General features: G+C 38.4%; 1 protein-coding gene across 6 annotated transcripts in view; it reads right to left on the bottom strand.

The window, feature by feature from the left end:
* SULF1 (sulfatase 1) overlaps positions 1-24,828 on the bottom strand; it is a 123,258-nt gene that overhangs the window by 86,956 nt on the left and 11,474 nt on the right. For 3 of the 6 annotated variants that reach the window (XM_065628534.1, XM_065628533.1, XM_065628531.1), the window contains 2 exons: positions 13,989-14,056; positions 11,737-11,834 (listed from right to left, as the gene is read on the bottom strand). The exons of 1 other annotated variant lie outside the window; for it this stretch is intronic. The gene's annotated coding sequence lies outside the window, so the exon portion shown is untranslated. Of the gene's footprint in view, positions 1-6,828; positions 6,911-11,736; positions 11,835-13,988; positions 14,057-24,828 lie in introns of those variants that run through there. 2 more of the 6 variants (XM_065628532.1, XM_065628538.1) reach the window with 2 other exon arrangements.

Genomic DNA, 24,828 nt, shown 5'->3' with positions numbered 1-24,828 from the left:
AGTCAGATTCACCTTCATGCACAGGATCAAGCACAAAAATCTATGAATCACTTCAGGTCTGTTCTGATGACTTGTCAGTGCTTCTTAGGTCTTAGACTGAGCCTCTCTCGAGGTATGAACAAGCCCCTGAGGACTTCACTCTGCTTAGTGCTAAACAACTTTTGAGCGTGATAAGTGCTCTTACTTTATGGTATTAATCATTATTTGGAATCTTTCGGATTCTACAGGACTAGCTCTTCAACTTCTGGTTTTAATATTTTCATTGGAAATGAATAAGTGTAATTGAGTTATGTAATGCTCAACAGGAGTTAGCATTACTAAATGCTTACTGAGCATCCTGAGTATTTTAATCATCAGAAGGATAGTCTAGAGTTACTTGCCTCATGAATACAGGCCTATATCTCCATTTTGTGATAGGCAAATGCACATAAAAGTAAGTTAGCTATACATTGGATTTTAATTACCCCTGAGGGCCACGTAACAGAATAGGTTAGAATTTATTCATGTTAAAATCACAACAGTTCAAATCCAATCACTGTCTTTACTTCACACATACATACAGTGGGTGTGATTCACCTTCATATTGCAGGCACCTAGATTTAACTCTCAAAATGTCACTGTCTCTACATGAGGTAAATGTCTAAGCTCCCATGACAGTCAGAGGGGAATCCAGTCTGTACAGTCAGGGGAACCTGAAAACTCTTTTGCTGTCCAGGTGCAGCACTCCAAGCCCCACTGGCTGTATTGACTCAAATGCTTTTGTCTATAACGGGACATCAGATGTTCACACACTAACACTACATCTGGGCCTCTGAATCCCACATAGTAGATCAGGTAATTGGTGTCATTTCTGAACTATCGCTTAATCCATTTTACTGAAAAGATATTGAAAAGAAGAAGTTTGATAGAATTTTAGGATATAATCAACCTACTGTATGTACATGGACTAAAATCTGCCTGGAGATGCTTCTTCAAGTTGTACTTAAAGGTACAACCATTGTACAACGACAAAAGGTATAGAGAAAAGAGGAAGAGGATGAAAAAGTCACATTAGGGAGAGTTTCTTAAATTTTCACGATTTCTCAGCTTGTGTCTGGGGAGACTATGATCGTCACAACAAAACAAGGCTAGAGATTATATCCGTGTTTATCTATATCTACCTACAGGCACACACACACACACACATATATATGCACTGTTTTCATTTTTTATACACGCATTTGAAACTCAGTACACTTATTTCCTCATAAGGTTAGAGAAAGCATATTACTGTCCTATAATTTGCAGTTGGGAGGAAAAAAAGAGACTTGTGTTCAGAAGCATCAATTGTAATCCTGAATTTTAACAATATAAGCCAATATAATACTGTTGCCTTTGGAAGAGTGACACTGACACAAGACTTTCCTTGCAACACTAAAAATATTCTCTTACTGCTTTTCCTTACGCTTTAGAAAAGTTGTGTTTGAGTACCTAGTGCAACTGGGTGGGAAAGCCTGGCACAATTTTGCCCTCTAATGCTTTTTTACTTTCTCCTGAAACCTAATGCAACATCATACTTGACAGTGCCCTGTTCTCCTTTCTCTGCTCAGCTGTGCTAAGCAAGCTAAGGAAGCTTGCTTCCCAGATTTTGCTGTGAAGAGCTTGAGGGCAAATTATATTGCATTTTCAGATGATATTTAGTTTCCTTTTCAGTCTGCCATTTTTACATCTTCCACAGCTTTCTACAGAGATAAAAAGGCAACTGAAAAGAGAATAAAAAGGCGAAGGTTGGGGGAAGTGTTTAAAGTTAGGGAAACTTTGATAAGGAAAAATGTGATGACAAGAAAGGGAGAAGGGAGGCAATGAAACAAATGGCACAGATGTGAGAAATGCATGTCCATATACAAGTCTGTGCTGATTAAGATAAACAGGTTCAGTTAAACCCCTGCATGGACACCTCTGGGAACTGTGACACATATGCAAACAAATGAACAATCTGTTACAATACGTGGGTCACTCTAGCATGAACCAATGTGTTTTTCACAAGCATTTAACAAATCACACCAGTGCCCTTTCAGAGAAACTTAGGAGCTTAACTTCAGAAGAGCAATTAAAATAATCCATACCTATCATGCTGCACAATTTGAGATACCTAAAGTTCCTTGGGGACCTAATGCTAGGCTTCTGGGTCTGCTCAGTTGTCACTCCGTCTTTGTTGCAATAATTGCCTAAGATCCTGCCTTTTAGCTAAAACTGTTCGGGAGATGCAAAACAGGGATAATTCTCCAGAGCACCCCAATTTGTGAGGCACACATTGGACATGGAAAATTCATGGGACGTTGAGGATCCACCAGGAAACTGAAAGTCTGAGATTCAAGCCCTCCTTCTTCCATCGACATCTGGAGCTCCAGCTTCAATCCCAGGAGAGTTCCTCGGTCACCAGGCAGTGGTGGCAAAAGGTTCAGTCTACCTTTCCTAAGAAAGTTGCTCCAGGCAAGATCCATACACGGGGGAGGAGGAGAAGGGGGCACTCAGTTCTGCAGGCTAGATCACTTGATGTGGGGACGCAGTGCTGGCATTTTTGAGACCTTTCTGCTCTTTATCAAATGTCAATTTTGGGATAATGTGTCTAGGAGCAAGTGCTGAGATGGAGGACAAGACTTCAGGCTCCAAGCATCTGCTTCCCAGAGAAGCCTGACCTAAGTTTCTGCATTTATGCAAGAGACCCTTTGCCATCCGCTATAATCTGTTTCCATTATTTCCTCTTGCTCGGATCCCAGTCTAGGAGAAAATCTACTACACAGATAGTAGGTATCTGATAACACTTAGCAAATACTATTCCCAGACCTTCACAAGCTTAACTCCCTTTGTTGCCTCTTGCCTTTAAAGAGCAAAACTTTTCTTTGAGCATTTCTCACCACTAAAATGTACAGGAGAAGCCATGTGTAGTCTGTGACTGTTCAGGAAATGTCAGGCTCCCATTTGAGCGGCTTCATGCATTTTCTGATTCCCCATTAAAGACGACCCATAGCATTGTATAAATCTTGGTATAGTCACATGACTTTATTAATCACTGAACAAGTCAGGAAGGAGCCAGGAAAGCAGAACTTCAGCTCTGCTCCTGAATTTCAGCTATTCGATCAGGCTTCCTTCCCTAGGACTGATGCTTGCAAAGTTTCACAGAGGCCATTGTTCTTCATAACTGCAGTTGTAAGGCTAGTTTGATCTACTGTACCTAAATATATTTAAACAAAAAATGTGCTCAAAACTCGAGAAATATATAAATCATTCTTTCTGTTTCTTTTTATGATCAAGAAGAAATTTGCTGCCTAGGTAAAGTCAGCTTCAAAATTGTTTGCTATTTAGCTAAAGGCATAAAAATTCCTTTGGGAGGTCTGAACTAAATGAAGCTATAGATTTCAGAGCTGGAGGTTTAATAATTCCCTCTGCTCGATGCTCAAGGGCACAAAGCCCTCTTGGGCAGAGGCTACATTTTGCTGAATTCGTTGAATGAATGCTAAAAAGACCCTGATCCACTCAAACACAGAAGCAACTTGTCATTACTTGCACTGTCAATATCTGAAAACATGTGACCTTTGCTGCTGGCAGAGTAACATCTTATAGCCCAGAGGTACATTAAATGAGCTTAACGCAGAATGAGTTTGACACTAACATTAATCTAGGGCATGTGGACTTCGGAGAATCACAAATCGTCTTTTATAGCTTGAAGCGGGTCAAACATCTCCCTTTATAGAAACAGCATTATTATTTAAAATAAACATCTCTAAGATATATATGAAATATTTTAATTAAGTAGCTGCATTCTACCCTGCTTAGCTTTTCTCTGCAGTTTTAGCAGCACATATCGTTCTGCTCCTCACTAAACTCTTGTTTAGTTTGCTAGCACCAAAATAACTCCACATCCCTGAAATGGCTGCAATTCATTGATGGGTGAAATGATCTCTCTTATTTTCTTCATACAGCGAAGTAACAGTGCTACTTGAAAATCTATTTCTTTATTATTATATCTTATAGAAAAGACATAAGTCTGCAGAAAGAAAAAAGAAAGTCAGTGAAGCTTAAGGGCCAGAAATCCCTTATATTCTTACTTACACAGAAGGCAGACACCTTTCAAGTCTGTATTTTAAAACCCTGATCTATACACTGAAGTGTATTGTTGCTATTCAATATACTCATCAAGAATGCACATAGAAGTGTCCTGCACTGAAAAGTTAGCTTGCAAAGTGACAACTTCCTATTCAGCAATCTTTGCTTAGTGAATAACAAACTTCAGAATTACTTCAACAGAAAAAAATATAAAATACAATTTTAGTCTTTTTATTTTTCCCTTTTCATCTCTTTCTGGCCAATGATGTTAAAAATTTAAACAGGATTATATGTTACCTTGTGTATTAACTCAATAGTGAACTGTCAGATACAGTGGAGAAAGTCCTCCAGAGGCAAACAGCTTGTTCAGATGTTGTAATGGTGACAGTCTAATTAGTAACTGTGCACAGGGCATCTCAAGTTTGTCACTAGAAAATCTTTGCTAAAGGAAAATGTCTAATGTAGCCTGTATACCTTTAGTACTGGTGATTTGTAAGATAGAAGTTATGTTTGTGAAATTGCTTGCTGGACAGCACAAACTGTATTACTTTAATACATTCACTGCAACCATCAGGAATAACAGAAGACATGGGAACCTCATGGTATTGGTCTTATGACATAGCTGCACTTCCATAAAAATCACCAGAAATTTTTCAGAAGTCTGAAATCGCGATGATAACAGCTCTACTTGTTCTTGGAATGAGACAGATCTTCTCAGATCTCTGTCGTCACATATTTTTCCAACAAACACACATAAGCATCCCTGTGCTGTCTATTCTAGTTAATATCCTTCAAGTTAATAGTTAGATCTTTGTTGCTGTTGTATTTCAGCATTATGCTTCACCTTCACCTCTGCATCACCCCCCTTTATTTTTATCTCAGCTTGTGACCTATGTGTGATACAATGTTCAGACTAGGAGAAAAGTCTCTCAGCAGAGACCCAGCAGAAAGTTTTGGTACATGCAAGAATCAGACATGCATTCGGATGGTGGTACAACAACACACGGTAGCGACTAGAAGGGAAATCACAGGAAAAAGACAAAACCCACCACCATCACCCCAGATGGTTCTCGAAATACTTCCTTCTTTCAAAAGGTTAAAAATTTATCATGATCCAGCTGAGCACCTTGATATGTAAATGTCATCTGCTATGTTTGTTGTAAGCATCACAGAATATAATTCTTCTAGAATATTAAGCGTAACCTAAGCAGGAGGTTCTGCAAACACAGTTCACCACTTCCATGGCATCATGACCTCTAGTCGGGACACAAATTTATTGAAATCACAACCTAAATTCAAAATCCAAGTTTTCATAGAGAAACTGCATACTTTTGTTGTCTTATGGTATTCTGGATGATTTCATTTGTTCTGAATAGTTTTAAATATTCAGGAACACACAGTATACATGATGGTTTAATTTGGTACAATTTAAACCATGAAAAACTTTGGGGAAGGCCTCCTATCTAAAATTAAAAGTTAATGTGTGCATAAGAATCTAAAAATGTAGGTGAAGAATGTTTTTGTTTCAGTTACAATTACTGTGTCATCATATCTTTATTTGCTTTCAATTAGTTGCATGGTTGAACACCGTCACTCAGTCATGTCTCCAGCTATTTATAAATATAGAATTAATGGCTATAAAGGCCTGCTTTGTTAATCAGTTGTTATATTTTATTGCTTTAGTCATCTTAATTTACACCTCACAAGATTTCAAAATCTCATGGAAGCTCTGGACCTGATCACCGAAGGATCTGAAAATGCTTTCAGTGGGAACCAGAATGGCATTCAGCTTCCAGGATCAGTTCCTAGAGATAAACAGTGCCCACTGTGCGACACACAGCTGCTGAGCCGTGACGCCTGGGATTTCTCTATGGCATTTATGAGCATCCCATTATTGCATTATCCAAGCACTCCGTAATCTTACATGTATCCATTTCCGCAGCTCTCCTGTGAGATGGCAAAGCAATGTTCTCCCTGTGGCACTGACTGTAGCGCTGTAAAAGTCTTCACTGGAGCAAGGATTTGAGACTAAATTCCTCTAAATACCAGGTTAATCAACTAACTAGGGTACCAGCTTTCTCACTGCAGCATGGCACCAAAGGAGCTGAGAAGGGGGTGATGACTTACTTAGAGAATCTCTCATGTACACCTCATCTCTACACACTCCTATATATTAAAAACTGCAAACCTGGCTGGAAACCCATGCATTTTTCTTCCACATGATGAATAAAGTGTAAAACATGGTTGAATTTTTCCCCAGAAGTAATATCCTCACTCTAAACATTTCTTTAGGTGCAAGCCTGCACTTCATTAGTACATAATCTGGTTGCTTGTCAAGACCAAATCCTACCAGGCCCTCATGTGACACAGAAAAGAGGACATTTTTCTTCCTTCTGGGAACAGATTGAGAAGGCAGTAAGGAAAATTATTATAACTTGAGGCAACAATGAGCAAAGAAATATTGTCTTAGATCTGTAAATGTGCAAGGCAACAACAAATGCTGGAAAGTTTTCCCATTAGTGTTTCTTGGCCCCAAGTCAGTAATCTGCTTCATTGCTATGTCAATAGCACATATACATATATAAACACACGTCCAACTGCTTTTCTCACTGCAAGTAGATTTAAGCAGTTGCAGATATGTCCTTTTTTTCCTAGATGACCAAAAAAGTCCTCTGTGAATAAATGTTAATCTTATCCATATACTTCACTCAAAAAGCATTTACAGTTTAAATATTACTGTACCTCACCACCGATGTCACATTAGGCAGTTGTGTTTGTATGGTTTTGCTTTAGCTGTTTCCTTTTTTCCTTCTGGTCTTAATACCTAAAGCCAGAAAAGAATTTTCTTACTAAGTATGCTTTTTTTTTTTCCATTCCCTGACTGTATCATTACGATCCTAATGATTCTATAGGTCTACTTCCTGATGAAGATGTTTTTCATTTTTTCAAGAAAAACAGTCAGATAATTCTGGATCAAGTTACTAGCAGTAGAAGTGTGGGGCTGAAAAAAATCTCCATTCCTCTTACACATTCAACTGAACCGAAATGTTTGGAAGGGGTAAAGAAAATAATGACATATACAAAAAATTTACAAAATTCACTTTAAAAAACATTTCTTACATGAAATATTAGAAGTATTTTTATCAGAGTATGCATGTCTTATTTATGTCCTTGCATAGCACCAAACCTGCACTAAGGCATGATGTTGTGGTTTAACTCCAGCTGGCAATTAAGCACCACTCAGCCAGTCAACCACTCCCCATCCCAGCAGGATGAGCCAAAAGAATTGGAAAGGTAAAAGTGAGAAAACTCATGGGCTGAGATAAGAATAGTTTCACAGCTGAAATTAAAAAAGAAACAAACAAACAAACTAGTGAAAAGGAAAATAAGAAAGAGAGAGAAATAAAACCCAAGAAAGACAAGCAATGGAAAGGAAAACAGTTGCACACCACCAAGCAAACAGTGCCCAGCCAGGCCCTGAGCAGTGGCCCCCTGGCCAGCCTTCCCCTAATTTGTTGCTGAGTATGATGCCATATGATGTGGAATATCCCTTTGGTCAGTTGGGATCAGGTGTCCCAGCTGTGCCTCCTCCCAGCTTTTTGTGCACCCCCAGCCCACTCACTGGTGGGGTGGTGTGAGAAGTAGAAAAGGCCTTGGATCTGTGTGAGCTCTGCTCAGCAGTAACTAAAATATCCCTGTACTACCAACACTATTTCCAGCACAAATCCAAAACATAGTCCCATACTGGCTACTATGAAGAAAATTAACTCTACTCCAGCCAAAACCAGCATACACGGTAACATGACTGATACTGGATAGGAAGTGACTTGGATCTTACAGGAAAATAACACCACCTAAATGTTGGAAAAGGTCCATTAATACTTCCAGAGACTGGCATTTTGAAAGCTTGATCTCGAAATCTTAAGAATACACTTATATAAAAGCTCTTGCCTTCAGTTTGGTGCAGAGTGGGGAGGAAGATTTTTGGACCTGTTTTTCTCTTGCCCATCTCCCTTTTCCTGAGCACACTCTCAGCACCCTGCCCACCAAACTGCTGGCCACCTGTTCCTCATTAAGGCACTCAATGAGGAGAAACATGCCGGTAAGAAAACCAATGAAGCAATCTAATCAGCAGCTGAGAACCCCTTCCACTAAGTAGCAGGAGGAAACGAAGAAAAACCTCATACTTCCTCTTTGGAGCTCTACTGGTGTGAACTAATTTAATAGGGATGAGCTGCCACAAAGGCGAGCAATTGCTTGTTGCTTCATATGAGTGACATGTGGTAGGTTACGGATATACTAAAAGTGAATCCCAGAATCTTCATTTTTACAGCTTCTGGAGTTAAAACTCCAAGATCACAGACTTTATACTGTATTGACAGGCTGTAAAAAACTCCCTCTGGAACTTTATCAGTGGCGTATATACAAAAAGATAAAAAAGGTTTATGTGTGAGGGAGTGATGGAAAAGAAAACCAAATGGAAAGGGCAGTTGTTTACAAAGTTAGATCAGAAATGTACTGTGGGCAAGAAAGTCACAAAATAAAGAGGAAATGAAAGGTCACAGTTGTGTCTGCTTGGAATATCTCATTTTATCTGCTATAACTATTGTGGTTAAAAGCTGTATTTAGGGAGAAAACCCTATTATCTTTCAGCTAATAATCCTCTTCTTCGTAATCCTCTTTTCCAAACCAAGAAATTTGACAGCATGAGAGGCAAAAAGAGTTGAGAATGAGTAAGTTTTATTTCCAAAAGTGGAATATACTAATGAGATGGAACTAAGGTCGCTGATGGCAGAGATCACTTGGGAGGGATGCAGAAGCAAATAGTTTAGTACATACTTCTTAGCAGATAATCTTTGTGTCTGAACATGTATGTGTTTGCAACACAGAGGTGTACCTCCCTGTTAGAGGATTTTTCCCACGGGACTTCCTTATTTTTGGTGGGTATTTCCTTGTGACCTTTTAGCAGGAGAGGAAGAAAAAGCCTCTAAGCAAGGAGATGAAAAGTCTTGATGAGATCCTGGCTGGAGAAAGGCTGCCTGATTACAGATTCAGCATGACTTGGTTGCGTTCTGTGTGGACAACTAATAATAATGAAATATCACAGCACAGAAGGAGGAACTCTACAAAAAGAATGTAGTTCTGCTGTACACCTTCTAGGAGGGTGCTCAGCAATGCCTTCTGCTGATAGACCAGTGACTGTGCCCTCAATCTCCATACAGTAAAATGATGGGTGATGTATTGAACTGTAAAAAATTGTTACTTGCACTTACTGCATGTCTCTGTTCCTCAGCTTCCCAGCATCTCCTAACAATCTACCTGTTGGGATTTTTCCAAGTTATTCTGTGAGACCCATCTGACCATCTACCCAGGTTTTGTCCTGGGAGACACCACTGGTCAGCCCAGTACTCTTGATCTAGAGATCCCTCATGAAGATTCACGGTCTGAAGCCCTGTAAGCTGGAGTGAAATGCCATAATGCGAGCCTTTCTGGTTCTTGTTTCAAGATCACGCTCATTTCAGTTGAAGTGAAACGGGTTTTTCAAGCTCTTACACTTCTCAAAAATAAATGGAGATACAAAAGCGTGTTTGGAAATGGGACTGGAATATATGTGTGTGCAGTAATAAAACTGTATTTCTAAAAAACCTGACCCCAAAAGTTGAGTTGTATTTGACTTAATTAACTGAAGTTGGCTTTTGGAATGTCAGCGGATAATGTGCCAAGAAAGTCTTTGCACTGAGAGTGTCATTAATAGATTATATACATAAGAGACATGATTTTTAAGCTTCAGGTCAAAAAGCCACCTTTTCATTTTTCTTGGAACTTTCTAACGATTTTATCCATGGTGCAAGTGACAACACTTTATTTCATAATAAATACTCTGAAGGCATTCCTAATACTGACAAATATGAATTACATTTATGCATTCTTCACAGTTATAGATTCATTGTACAAGATACCATGACCCTAAATCTATAGAGAAAAAGTATGTTTATAAATTTTTCTTGAGAAATGTCTCTACAACAGCACATGATGTAGTCAATTAAGAGAGAACCTCTGAAGTGTCAGGTTAGATAAACAATGTCCAAACTTCTTCTAAAAAAAATACTAGATTTTTAAAAACATTTTGGAGCTGCAAAAAAAATGCTTGGAAATCTTCCAATATAAAGTCCCTCATAAGACTCTGCTTCCTGCCTTTGGTAGACTGGGAACATCACCAAAATGATCACTTGTCATTTCACTGAATAGAACTGGAATGCATTGCAAATAGTAATCCAATTCGCTCTCTTCAACAAAAGCAAGATCACTTGTCTGAATCATGTCATTTCATAACTTTCACTTCTGTGGAAATCTAAGACATGCATTTTCTTGGCCCTACTCTAGTTAACCTCTTTAAGAGCAACTTAGGAAAAATATAGATAAACCTGAGAAAAATTTAGATAAAGGTGGGAGAGTCCATTAAGCTGGAACTGGAGATAATGTATAGGACAGCCTGGATACCATGATATGCTATCTGCAAGCAAACAATATGTGCTTTATATGGGACCAATATACAGCCGCACATCTGGAGGGAAAATAAAGCAGATTGAATAATTTTGTATTCATTCTAACTGCTACAAAATGTTATCTGAAGATTTGGTAATTTAAATATTCTATAATTAACATAAACTATGAGCTAACATGTCAAATAGTAACTGGTTCCAAACAAAATTCCATAAAGGTTCGCATGTGAAATAAAGTTGATGTGTACCAGCTGCCTTTCATTGCTAGTGATGTCTTAATTTTAAATGCAAATTTACCTCTGCCACATATATATATGCTATTAAATCACATGCAATTGCAAATTGTTTAACCAGAAATATTTTATGTAAATTAGATGAAAGAATATAACATAGGTGAGGGGAAAAATTAATCTCGGAGCATTTCAAGCTTGCTGCTTTGTGGTCTGTCATGTGGCTTTATATTGTTATTTGTTAAGTTGAGACATATGATTGGATACTCAGCTGAGTGCCATAATTCCCACATCACAAGGTCACCACACAACTTGCTGTGACCTCCTAATCCCACCTAAAAGTCAGCCAGGCCTTGAAAGCACTAGTGCAGATCTTTTTGAATTGCTTTGGCAGAGTCGCATAAAACAGCTTGCATAGTGCTTTTCTTTACCATAACCAGCTGCATACAGTGAGATTATCTTCAAGTTATCATAATCCTCATGTTCACATAAACAAGGGAAAATTCCAGACCATTACTTTTTGCTTAATGTGTATCTTTCCCTGCAGGAAAAGTGCGCTTTTATCTTGACATAACTCAAACCGATAAAATATTCCTTTTCCTAAGCTCAAGAAAGGCATACATTTTGTTCACAGGGTATTCAACAACCACAAAACATATAATTTCTGGGTGCCTTAAAAAACAGAAAGTTAATAGTAGCAAACCTTGGATTAAGCAGCTATCTGTGTAATCATTTACTGGCTCACTGACATGCTAAGGGTCCTTGGGTTAGTCTTGAGCCTTTAAAGTTTGGCAGGATAGAACCCCCAGAAGATTTACTACCACTTAATTATTGACCTGACATAATACTGTTATGTAGCACATGTTGATGAGTTGTTTGGTTTAATTAATTACTGAATAAGCATTTTATTTTTGTACCTTTTGAGATTTCCTGCAGTTAATGTGCCTTGGTTAATTTTCATAGCATTGGACAGAAATCTGTGTGCCTTGCTCAGTGATTTTATTATAGGCAAAACCTGCAAAAAAGGGGAAAACACATTAATACTTATAGCTGCTCAAAATCATACATTCTATTTGTAACACTGGCTCTGTTCATACTGGATTTAGAATTTGTTTGCAAAACTAAACTTATTAATTCCTATTTACTTTGATGAATCACCCTGCAGATCCAAGTTTGTCCTTGTCTAATTACCTTGCTTACAAGTCAGCAAGCTGCCGTAGTTAAAATAATTGAAGTGTTAGAGAGCATACATTAATTTTTAAAGATCCTGACTTCCTTGTGTTTTGTTCATTATTAAAGTACGTACTTTTTAAGTGCCTTAATACAGCTGAGAAAATTTAGGGCAGGTGTTCTTCCACATGCAAACAAATAAATAAATAGAGTGCTTTCCTTTTATATTCTCTGTGGGAAAGTTCTATCAAATTTAACAGAAAAGTGTATCTTCAAGTTAAGTGTAGCCTTATTTTTTGGTGAAAAAAATTTTTACATCTCCAGCTTCAGATTTAATGGGTGGTTCAAATAGCTCGATGGCCATCACTAAGTTCTGTAACTTGTCAGGATATTTTCTGAAAATATTTCTAATATTTTAATAAACCTTCAGTTTTGGAGAGATTTGCCTTGGCTTTTGTAATCATTCATTTGCTCTATAAAATGATGTAATATTAAAATAATTTATTAATTAGCACGCATGAGACCATTTTGGTTTTAGGCAACTGAAATGTAACTACCACGATCTACTATATTAATCTAAATTCCTCACTCATCTTCTTCCTTTGATAAGAACCAGTTCATATCTACTTTCTCCTTGTCTGGGCTGACCTGCTATTAAGATGCAAGATCTCATAGGTGACTCTACTCAGGAGAAAGTTTCGTGATAGAAGAAGAGCTCTGTTTCATTTACATTTGTGAACACAGGAAATATTTTGTTAACATGAGCTGTAGTTTCACATTCCCTTTGCCTCAACTAGTCACAAGCTTCTGACAGAAGAGACACCACCTTCCCCTCCTGTCCTGGTGGCATGTCTCTCCAATGTGTGCCAGCACACATGCTCTTGATGTTGAGCGGAGCCAGGCGAAAGAACTAATCTGACCAAGTCTTAATCCTGCCAGCCCAAAGCATGCCAGTGAACAGGTTAGTTTTCAGATGTGTCAGCTCTGTCATCTGGCTCCCTGTGTTGTCACACCATTGCCAGTGCTGTCACAAGAAAAGAGCAGAACTGGGGGTCACCACCCCAGCAGTCAACACATACATCATGCAACCCTCGCCTCGGACATAGAGGGTGCTAAAACCACTAGAAAGGGCTGTCCTGTCTAAGCCAGCCCGTCAGCTGAAACAGCCTCTCTCTAGGCTTGAGTCCCCTCTGTTGTGAAGTCATCTTCTCTGTCAGTCTGTCTGCTCCCCTTCTTCAGGATCTCTGCCCATCTGGCACACCACCTTTCTGGAAGGGCCAGCCGAAGCCTGGCTGCCTAATGGTTTCGCACTCCTGAACAGCTCTGGGGTTTGACTTTGGTTTTGGAACAAGCGTGCTTTACTGTTTCTTACAGCTGTTTTACAAGGGCAGTGGCAAGGAAGTCTATCGTTTTGAGGATAATGAACGCAGTTAGATTCTTGATTTGAGAACTTCTGAAAGGTCAAACCCAGCCTTATTAGGAAATCTCTGGTGACTTGCACAGACACCAGCAACAGAAACAATGAACACATATGGGGAGCATTATTTCATGCACAGCTGGGTACCTGGGACAAAAAAAAAAAATCCCAGGAAAATATTGGGCATTTATAGATTCCAGTGAATGGAATGGAAGGGAAAAAAAAAAAAAGAACCCTTCCTTCAACAAACCCAAAATGGTGATAGTGTAAATCAAGGAACCTAAAGTACATACACCCCTAATATGCTGCAACAAAATGAAATGTAACCTTTGCTTCTCTGATGCAGAACAGGTCAGTGCAGTGGCATATACAGTGCCTGGCAGTGTTGTCTCAGTTAATTGTCTCAGTTAATCAGAAAGGACTGTGAATTTTAAATCAGTGGCTTTCAGGTGGCCAAGACTGTGAAGGTCTGAATAATTTTATATAAAAAGCTGCCAGCATTTGGGAACTTAACAGATTATCTCCTAGTTATTATTATGCTATAAATAAGTTCTTGCAATATTACAGTCCTCTAAATCTTACCTTTTTCTTATGCAAGAAAGAAATACGGTCATTATTTTTCCATTCTTCCTCAGTTCAGCCTTTTTTTTCTGTAGTAAATAAACCAACAGAAAGTTATAACAATTTCTAAGCAATAAATTTAATAATATTTTTAAAGAAAAAAATCACTTGAGTTTATCTATATATTATTTATAATAATATAACCCAGTACAATAAGAAAGACATTGTATAGAACAGGGGTGTCAAACTCATTTTCACTGGTGGGGGGGTGCACATCAGCCTCACGGTTGCCTTCAAAGGGTTGAATGTAATTTTAGGACTGTATAAATGTAGGAGTAGTTACATAATATATAGATAAGCTCAAGTGTAGGAGTAGTTACATTTATATGGTCCTAAAATTACATTCAGCCCTTTGAAGGCAACCATGAGGCTTGCACGGCCCCCAGTGAAAATGAGTTTGACTACCCTGGCATAGAGTAATGTTTTTTTGAGATGTTCCATATGCCTCAGTGGCTCATTGCTTCTAATTTCAGCAGGGAAGGGTTACAGAAAAATACACTGCTACTGCAATTTTCCTCATCATTTATCAACAATTCTCTTTCTTTTTTAATTCTTTTTTTGAGAAGGTCATGCTGATAGCGTACAGTATCTACAGAGGGCAGTAGCTCTTTAAAGCTGCTTCTGCAGGTGCAAAGCAGAAATCCATCCAAACTTATTTAGATTCCAGCCAGTAAGTTCAGTTAAACCTGATTCCTAATAAATCAAAAAAACAAACCAAGGAGCTGTTAGGTTTTCAAGTTGGTAGTGGCTGTGAAAACCAATAGGTCTTCTGAGATTTCTCCTTGAAAATTTAAGCCCAGAGTCCAGATTGAATACTCTTAATGTAGAACAAAAATACATAGGTATGAGGTAATTTGAGACGTGAAAAACAATGTTATTATTGTATTACCTAATACAAGGTTTTGGCTCTCTTTCTTTGAGAGATTGGTCCCTCCAGCTTTTAATAACTTATTTTTTGTTGATCAGATTCCAATTTTTTAGCAATGCTGTAATAGCTAGGATAAACAGACTGAAGGGTTCTTTGTGATTCTCACTAGCTACCATTGAAACTTTTTGTTCGCCATTAGTGTCACATAAAGTTATGGGCAACTAATGAAGACTTGTCTTTCTCTCTGGATATCCTCAGCACTCTTGAGCATGTATATCGCTTGGGCCAAGAGCCTAGGAATTAAAAAAAGCACTCAACACGACTAATCTGTACCAGTGGTCACAGAAGGCCTCCACGTCATAGGAGTCAGCAACACCCTACCACCCTTCTGAGTACAATAACTCCCAGGTGATGGGGATGGATGAGTACACCAGGGATGGATGAGTACACCAGGCCCCTTCCCACAGGAGCTGGCTGAACATACAGTGGTGTTACATCAGTTTTTTCCCCTAACAATATCTGTGATATAATGAAAAGCCAAGAAGTCACAACTGATGTGGTTTTTCCACTTACTGTATTAACTAGACCAAGTCTCAAGCACATGATGCAATGAAAGATTGGCTACCAGGCACAGTATGAGAGCATGTAAAGACGATTAATCAAATTATTCCACTTTGAAACATAAATGAAGTCCTACTATGTTTTGTTACAGTTACTTGTTGTAGTTATGTGGAGGGGTGGGCTGGGATGCACAGGCCAGATTTTTAGCTTCAGTTACGTGAGTGCAAATCCCACTGAAAGGATGACTGCATGTAAGTACCAAAGGATGGATTTTGGCCCTTAACTTGCTATAAAAAAGGTATTTTTTTCCTATTATTGTTGTTATGGGAAACAAATTGGGCAAAGAACTTTTGGAAAGAAAGTGTTTTCTAATGGCCAAGAATGTAATAGCAAAGAAAATAAAAAAAACAAATCATCATGATGAAAATAAGCTAATGAAGAAAACAATGGTTAGAACAGCAATCAGAGGCAAGATGCTTAAAAAACAATCCTCAGATCATCCCTGTTCACCATCACTAAGCTGACTGCAAACAAAAGTACAACTGTACTGTACAACAAAAGTTCTTTTCTCCCCTGTCTAAAATACACCCTTCTTTCATTGTGAGACATCCATGATTTTTTTTACCTCTCCCTTCTTGCTCTCCACTGCATTTAAGATGCTAGTTTCAAGTACGTGTGATAAGGCAAATCAAGAATCACCTAATAGCACCAACTGGAGTGAAACACTGGGTTTAGGAATCTCTTTATCTACACATACAAAAGGGTAAAATTATGGATGATGAAGCAGAGTGACAATGACATAAGCTATTGGATGATATAGAGAAAAATGAATCCAATAACAATGGAATCAACAGGAACTTTTATTTTAGTGGGCATTGAACAAGTCCATTACAGAGCAGAAAAAGTCACATGGAGATGGTGGTTACTATTGTCAAAGTTTCCAGATCCCTGTTTTCCACATTCATGAACATATGAAAATATAATACTAGCCAGTAGGTGCACAAATGAGTTCATTATGACTTAACATTAGAAAGGATGTTATACCATAATTTTATTCTACGGAAAAAGGACCCATTATTTTCTTAAAATGCTGCTGTGTTTAAATAAATTGCAGGAGCATTTTCATTTTTCTCCTTCCTTCCTCTCTTCCTTTCTTTTTTTCTTCTTCAGGTTTCTGTGCACCATTTACTATCTCAATTCTGAATATAGCCTTAGTCAGAAACCTTTCCACAACACATTTCCAATCTGTGGTACAGATGGAGACTTAACAGCGTCCCACGATGAGAAAGGCTTACAGCATGCTGTAATGCAAGATTAGTGTTTACTGCTCTGCCTCTGAACAGCAGGTGTTTAGATACTGCTGCATGGCACATTATTTGGGAATCTTGGGGAATGTAGGTGTATGTGTGACAGTGAGAGAAATCCTTCCTATATAACACCGACAACCAATAATACATAGGAGCAATATCTCCTGGGTAGAGGTACCATTTGCAGGACTTTTTCCATACATGGAACAAATTGATAATAAACACTTTCCAAATCATTCCAGAAGTGGTAATACATAACTGTTGCCATGTTCTGGGGCCGCAATGATCTTATTTAAGCTCACAAAAGAAACACAGTCACAAAGCCTCCAAGGGAGACCCAAGGGACTGCAGGGATTGTTGTGTGTGATTCACTCCATCTCTGAGTCAGTCCTGAATTTACGTACACAGTTTCATGCCAGAAGGGAGGTCTTTCAGAAAACAGGAAAATACTAGACCCACATATTTCTACAGACTCAGCCAGAGACATGTTCATTCTTTAGACCAATGCTGTATAATGTCCTTATGCAGCAGCTTCCCATTTCACCCAGAAACAACTTTATTCCAGTGGAGAATGCAGTGATTTTTTGTGTGCATAAAGTGCTTTTGCATTTCCAGGGTTTCAATATTCTATACACAGTTACAAACCTGAAAAACATTCTGGTGGCTGACATACCCAATGCCAATAAACAGACAAGAAAACCCAGTTTCAATTATTCAATACTATTTTCACTGAGGCATCTATAGGAATGACACGAATTTATCTGCGTGTGTGTGTGTGTGTGTGTATGTTCAATTATTCTCCTACCTTGTATTTCTCATTTCTTATTTCTTCATTCAGTAGGCACTGAACAAAAGTATTTCTGAATAAGGATATATTCTAACATTTCTCAGAACTGCAGCTCCATTCTAGACACATAAGGGAGCTCCAGCGCACACAGGGCTCTCCCACCGCCTGACACTGTTATCATACTGTCGAGCCTTGATCACAATAGAGTCAGAAGACAGAGTGAGTAAAAAGGCACCAAATGCCAGCAAATTATGAACATATCTGACTTCACCACTTGTGCAGCAGTATTGTCATAAACAATGGAAACATCTATTGTTTAAAAAAACAATGGTTCAGCCTATGCAGATAAATATAACATCTATTTCTATTTGCAAAACAGTGACAGTTAAAACTGATCTCACATGCTTCTAGATATTCTTAACTCAGTGGAATTATCTCAGTAGACTAGTTTCTAAATGGCTTCTAGCACTTACTACTAAGGATTTCTAGCTGAAAAGACTTCCATCATCAATATACTGGACATGCAAAGGGCAATTCAGCACCAGACATAAAATGAGCCCTGCCTCCCATTTCTGGGTGAAACAATGTAGAAGAAAACTTCTTGGTGTCACCTTTTTGAAATGTGAAATATTGCTGTTAACTGTCATGAGCAAAACTCTTAAATTAAATAAGACTCATCTACATACATTTTTCCCCCTCTGAGAAAGCAGACTCTGTTCATTTAGTTTTTTGTCATGATTTTGGTGGCTTTATCTAAAAAATTGCCACAGTATTTGATCCTCTGTTTGGAAAAATGTGTTAGCCTGATGCATGTATCTAGTTTGCAACATTGTACAAACGCACTGGCTATAGGATTCAAGTCTGCTTCCAAGTGCTTAGCTAGCCAGCAAGCGACAAAACTGGACACAACTCTTGACACTCCAGAAGAATAAAGGGTAATTCTGCTTTCTAAATTACAAGTAGACAGGCAAACTAAGAATTTGATCATTAAGTGACATGAAGTAAAAATACAATAAAGCCAAAGTAGTGTACAATAAAAATATAATAAATATTCTAAAATAAAAGATTCAAGTCAGCTCTGACATAGCAAACTACTTTACAGTTAACCTGCAATTTTTCCTACTTTCATTTTACCAAAAGGTTTGATTTGGTAAGCTTACCAATACTGAATAGATGCATGGGCTTGTGGGATATTCGCATTTTCATTATTCCAGTGGAATTAATCACTGAGGAAAGTGGAAGCAAATATGACTGGTCTTAGAAACAGCAAAAAGGTGGCAGAATCTTCTTGAAACAGACTGAACGTCACAGGCACTTAATCCTCAAAAATGACTTTTATACAAACTGTTACAACTCCTAAGGGTCTACGGTATTCCGGTGTTTCTGCTGTGCAATTGTGGAAGAAGAAAACAAATAATTTGCACTTAAAAGGATATCTATCTCAGTTTAGGTATTTGAGAGACTCTAGCAGCCCCAAAATAGACTTAAAATGTTACCTGATACTCAAAATACGTGAAAGGGGAGGTGGAGCAGGAAATTTCTTAGATGTGACTTGATGAGGGTTAATGAGTCCCCAGTTATGTGTATGCTTTCTTAGTTGATAAAATATCAAAATCTCCCTTTGCCTTACTGGAAGATTTGTTTTTTCATCAGTCAAATACAGCCTTTAGTTTAGCAAGAAACACAAATTACAGACAACATTGCTTCAAAGAGTAAAATAACTCAGGGGTTTAATAAAGCAGACTTTTCCTATATTTCAGCACTTAAAATAACAAAGTCACTGGAACTTGAAACCTGACTACTCCTTATCACCTTCTGAACATAAAGAACAATGTCATTACAATCAATGGATCAAAAAGCAATATGACCTTAATTTAAATATTTAAAGAGCAATTTAGGAAAGTGAAATGTGAAGACAGGGAAGGAGGCAAGGAGGAATACTTGCTGGAAACTTTGACTCTCTAATTTTGAGAACACACAATTTATTTGATAAAGAAAATAATTCTAAGTAATAAATATTTTGTGTTATTACTGTCTTTTTTTTTTTTTTTTTTTGAGAAATGTGGAACCATTCTATAGACACAACTGAGCTCTGCCTTCTGTTAAGGGTTGCAGCACCATTGAAGTTTGAACTCATTTAAGCACTTCTGTTGTGCTTTTAATTCCCCCTGCCTTCTTATTTTCTTCCAGTGGATTGAAATGTGACCAAATAGCAGCATGACTACGAAGGGAAAAGATAATTCTCACACAACATTTTTAGTGCTTTGGGGAAAACACACACATACAAACACATTTGCTCATGTCTGATTCAAGATGTGAAAAAAAATAATAAGGTAAATCTATGAGAATTTTTTCTGAAATTGAAAACACACTGAAAAACTCTCCTATGTATTTGTTTTGTTTAGACTACTTAAGACTTCTGCATTATGTTACCACAACAGATACTAAATATGTGCAATATATTTACTGAGATTAAAGGAATTATGGGATGAATTATCCTTAGGCAATACTGCTTTAGTAATTGTTTGGAATATATTTTTATCAATATCAGTCAAAAAGGTGACTTGTCAGTCTAACCAGAGACAGTTTGCATCCTCAGTAGATTATATAACACAGAATGCCACTAAAGTTTGTTGAAATCTTGTATCACCATATTGGTGTAGTGGGATTAAAGATGGAAGCAAAAGAACTTGTGAATTGGCTGGGAGGTCTAGTTTGCACTGCTTCATTCATATCTGTGTTATTTGTTATACTAATGGATGTCCTTATACTGAACTGAAAAATGGGCAATTCCTGAAGTAAAATATGTCCAAAAGAGTGAGAACGAAGTTAAATATTCTAATGCTAGGGATATAAGGATTTACCTGTGTTGTCGTCCCCTCCCCACACACCCCCAAAAAAACATTCACTTCCCTTATTATAACATGATGGTAGAACTAGTTCTTACCAAGACTATCTTTTTCCGTGTCCTGCTCACAAAATCTAAATTAGATTAGAGTCAAACTTCAGCTACATTGTCTCCTCTTCCAAGGAGATTTTTTTTAAGACATATATCTTTTGAGTTTCTCCAGCAATATGAAGGACTGTGAAAGCTCTTAGTTATAAAAGCTATTTTAGATCTTAAAAACTTGAAAAAACTTCTTTCATTCAGCTTTTGTATTGTGCATTGTTAACTTTTCCTGAAGCGTAAAAGCCAGAAAATTGGTATCAGCACTCTTCCTTTAATATCACAGTGTACAGGATAGCACAATATCAAGACACCAGTAAAACTCAAGGCAGTGATGCACAATTTTGGAAATTTGTACTCGGTTAAATTGAGAAGCTAATTCTTCCAGTTCTTCCATTTTCTATATCCCCATCTCTGGCCAAGGTAACTGACCCTCTAACAGAGAGAGCAGAATAGGAGGTGTGTGCCGATGGGAGAGCTCCCCAGTGCTTCTTGTTTATAGTGGGGCATATTAACTACCATTTTAAAATGGCTACTTCAATTTACATCAAGATGCGGGATAGCTGAGGAGATGCTATGGGGCACCTTCGTCTTTATTTGCAATGGGACCTCTAATCTCCAGGAGATTAACAGAGCGACAGATGTGATTCTGAAATCTCTCTGAGGCATCTGAAATCATGGATCAGTGCAGAAAAAAGATCCATGTCGAAGCCCCAAGCTTCAAGTGAGTAATCTATGACTTTGTTTCAAACCCATTGCCCTGTTAAGCAAAGGGTAGACCTAGCTAGCTAGCAAGAAGGAAAACTCTGGCTTCCCAGAGCTTGGGCATCTAAATTATCCTGCTCAAGAACAGACAGTTCATTCTCTCGAGGAGGTCCTAGGAGGTGCACAACCATTACATGGTCTTGTGGTTGAAACAGCACTGTCAAAAAAACTAGAAACACGATGAGAGTAGTCACGCACATCTGTTCTACCTGAGTACCTTTACCGCACAGCTGCAAAGCTGGTGTGGGTCCAGTGTTACATTTATTTGAAGAATGCTGAACCAATTTTGATGCATCTATACAAGCAGGTTTGCACGGATTTTAAAAGTTAATAAATGTCATTGTAGATAAGCTCTAAGTTTCAGAGACATTTACAGGTTTGTGGTGATGACTGCTATCACATATTGGTTACCTATGAGAAGCTGTAAGGTGATGGATAGCGAGAAGGGTGGATAAAAACTGAATCAGACTATGCTTGCTAGCAAGTCAATTAAGTGAAAAGGTCAAAAATAGCAGGACAGTAATCAGGTTTTGAGAAGTAAATGTTACTAAAGTTTAGGTTATTTTGAGTATTTTCAATGCTAAACCTTACAAACAAGTACCAGAAACAAGTTTTCCCCTTTACTGTAAACCTATAAAAATCTATGAAAGTTCCTTTCTCTTTATTTCTCTGAAACTCTGACAAAGAAAGCTCAGATGTGGACCGAACTTCAGGAAATATGTTTTCCACTCTAAATACTCAGGAATTGGCTGAATGGTGCAGATGGTCACATCACTTGCGCAATGTACAAGTCAGCAGTTGATCTCCTTTCTTACATGCCAACCAACCTTCCCACTAAAAGAGTGGTTCCGATATTTTGCCCCAAAACTATGACAGGAGAAATTAAAATTATGTGTAGTACCAGAGGCTGGTAGAAGTGATGCGTTCCTAACTAATGCTTGGCATTGAATGAATTGAATGTTCAGTGCCATTCACAAAGTTCTTAAGCTCAGACAGCAGAGAGCTTTTTAAGAGGGCAGCTGAGAGCAAACTCAGGTAGAAATTAGACAGGCTGACTGGGAAATCAAATTACCCAGAATAATCACTGAACTAAGATGTCTTTGGACTTCGTGTGTTTTAAATTCATAAAATTCAGCTCTGTTGGTTAACTCCTTATCCAGCAACAAATAGAATTTTTAATTAACTTTATAAGGACAATTCACACATCAATATGATATTCATGTTGGACTAAAATTGGATTGGTTTACTTAGTAGTTCTAAAGTTACAGAGGCATATAAGAATGACCATTACTGGGAATTAACAATGAAGTTATGGGAGGAACCTCAAGCAATGTGAAGATGAGGGAAGGCAGCATTGCCAGAGCAGCAAGTAAATCAGAGGAAACAATACCACTGAGGAAGAGATGCAATATTTTGAAGGTTGCTTTCAGGCATCCAGACCGTGGGCTGCAGTTGTTTGAAACTGATCTATTTCAGGAGTCACAAAGTTCAGTTAAAGTTCTCTCAAACCTCTGAAAAAGGCAATAAAAATCCATAACTGAAAATAAAGCTTAAACTCAAACCAAAAATCTTGCGTGATTTTAGCTTACCTATTTTAAATAGTAGTTTTCAACACTATGTTTAGTTGGGATGCACAGAAACTTGTTGAATTTGGAAGAGATTATTTGAAAGAGATCTTCTTAAAGATATCTGCTGTGATAGACCCAGCCAAAACCAGGAAGAGGGCCATCCCGTGTGAATGTATTTTTGAGAAATATCCCCATGTCCTTGTGACTGGAAGAGCTATTTAAAGGTAAATTAAAAACAACTGCATATATCAAGAACAAACTGGAATGGAGGGTTGCTTTAATACACTGGTTTTTATAAATACCCAGTCTACTCAGAGATACTGAGAACCCAGTAGAAAAATCAAGAATAAAACTTAATTCAAAGTAAATAATGAAAACAGCAGCTTGAGGGAAAGTGTTTTAAGCAAAATAAGCACCTGTCATCAGGTTTGAGGATGACACCAAACTGAAGGGAGCAGTGGATCAGCTCAAGAGAGGGCTGCTGTTGAGAGAGACCTAGGTGGCCTGGAGCAATGGGCCAGCAGGAACCTCGTGAAATTCAGTGAGGACAGATGCTAAGTCCTGAATCTGGGAAGGAAGAGCCTCTTATAATGATACAGGCTGGGCATGGACTGGCTGGGGAGCAGCTCAGCTGAAAAGGACCTGGGGCTCATGTTAGACAGCAAGCTGAATCCAAGTCTGAAGTGGGCCCAGGGGACACAGAAGGCCAACAGCAACCTGGGCTGTATTAGCAGCCACATAATGAGTAGATTGACAGAAGCTATCATCCCCCTTTGCTCAGAGCTCATTAGATGACACCTAGAGTACCGTGCCCACTTTTTGGGCCCACAGTACAAGAACAGCAAAGATAAACAAGAACAACTTCAGTGGGGGGCCATCAAGATAGTCAGGGGATGGAGCACTTGTCCTGCAGTGAGAACCTGGGGTAACTCATCTTGTTCAGCCTGGAGATGAGCTGGCTTTGGGGGGACCTCACAGCAACTGTCCAGTGCCTGTAATGAGGTTATAAAGGACATAGAGCCAGGCTCGTTCAGGGCACAGCGGTGCATGGCAGTAGTGTAAGAGATAATGGGCATAAACTGAAACAAAAGAGAGTCAAACTGGATATAAATAAAAGCAAGCTTCCTACCTGTGAAAACAGTCAAGTAGCAGAACAAGTTGCCCAAGAAATTCTGCAGTCTCTATCTTTTGACGTTTTCAAGATCAACTGGATCAAGCCCTGAGCAACTGGACCTGATCTCATTGCTGAGCTTAGTTTGAGCAGGACCTGAGACCTCCTGAGGTCCTTTCCGATCTGAATTTTCCTGTCATCATTCTGTGAGTGTATTAAATGTTTAATATGCTTGTGAGGAGTCTGGTTGAGAGTGTCTTCACAGGAAAGGGTAACTTTCCTTATTCTTGACAGAGGGATAAAAGATTGACTTGAACATCCCTATTCAGATTATTTATGGAAGAACATAGTGCTAATCATACGATTGTGTTTTGTGGCAGGGGAATAAGTGGCTTGATTAAATTGAGAACTAAACCGAAATTAAATTTGAGGTTAAAGAATGGTTGGTTCTTTCCCTGCACTACACAGTCAGCTCTCACACTGTCTCTGCAATTTGTAGTGTCTCATAACAAAGCTCTATGGAACATAATTTGATGTGGCATAACAAATGGAGACTTCCCAAACTGCAAAATTCTGCAATGGTAACTACTGGGACTAAGGGCAAGAGAGAGGTTCAGATCTAGCTATTGTCTTCTCAAGAGTATGACAACTGAAGAACACAGCAACCTTTCCATTAAAAGCAGCAGTGTCCTGAGGACATAGATCCTGCTCTCTCTGAAATTCTTTAGAAGAAGACTGCCAAAGTATGTTGGAGAGAGTGCACCAAGGACCAGGAACAGCCCGTTCACTAGCCAAGAGCACTCTGTCTCACTCTGTGTATGTTACAGTAGGCACAAAAGATGCGCAGACAGAGAACAAAAACATGGTAACATTTCTAGGTTTTTGCA

The sequence above is a fragment of the Caloenas nicobarica genome, chromosome 2 (assembly GCF_036013445.1).
Source record: "Caloenas nicobarica isolate bCalNic1 chromosome 2, bCalNic1.hap1, whole genome shotgun sequence".
Classification (NCBI taxonomy): Eukaryota; Metazoa; Chordata; class Aves; order Columbiformes; family Columbidae; genus Caloenas; species Caloenas nicobarica.
Note: the sequence above shows the minus strand (reverse complement) of the source record. Positions and strands in the feature narration are given on the sequence as shown.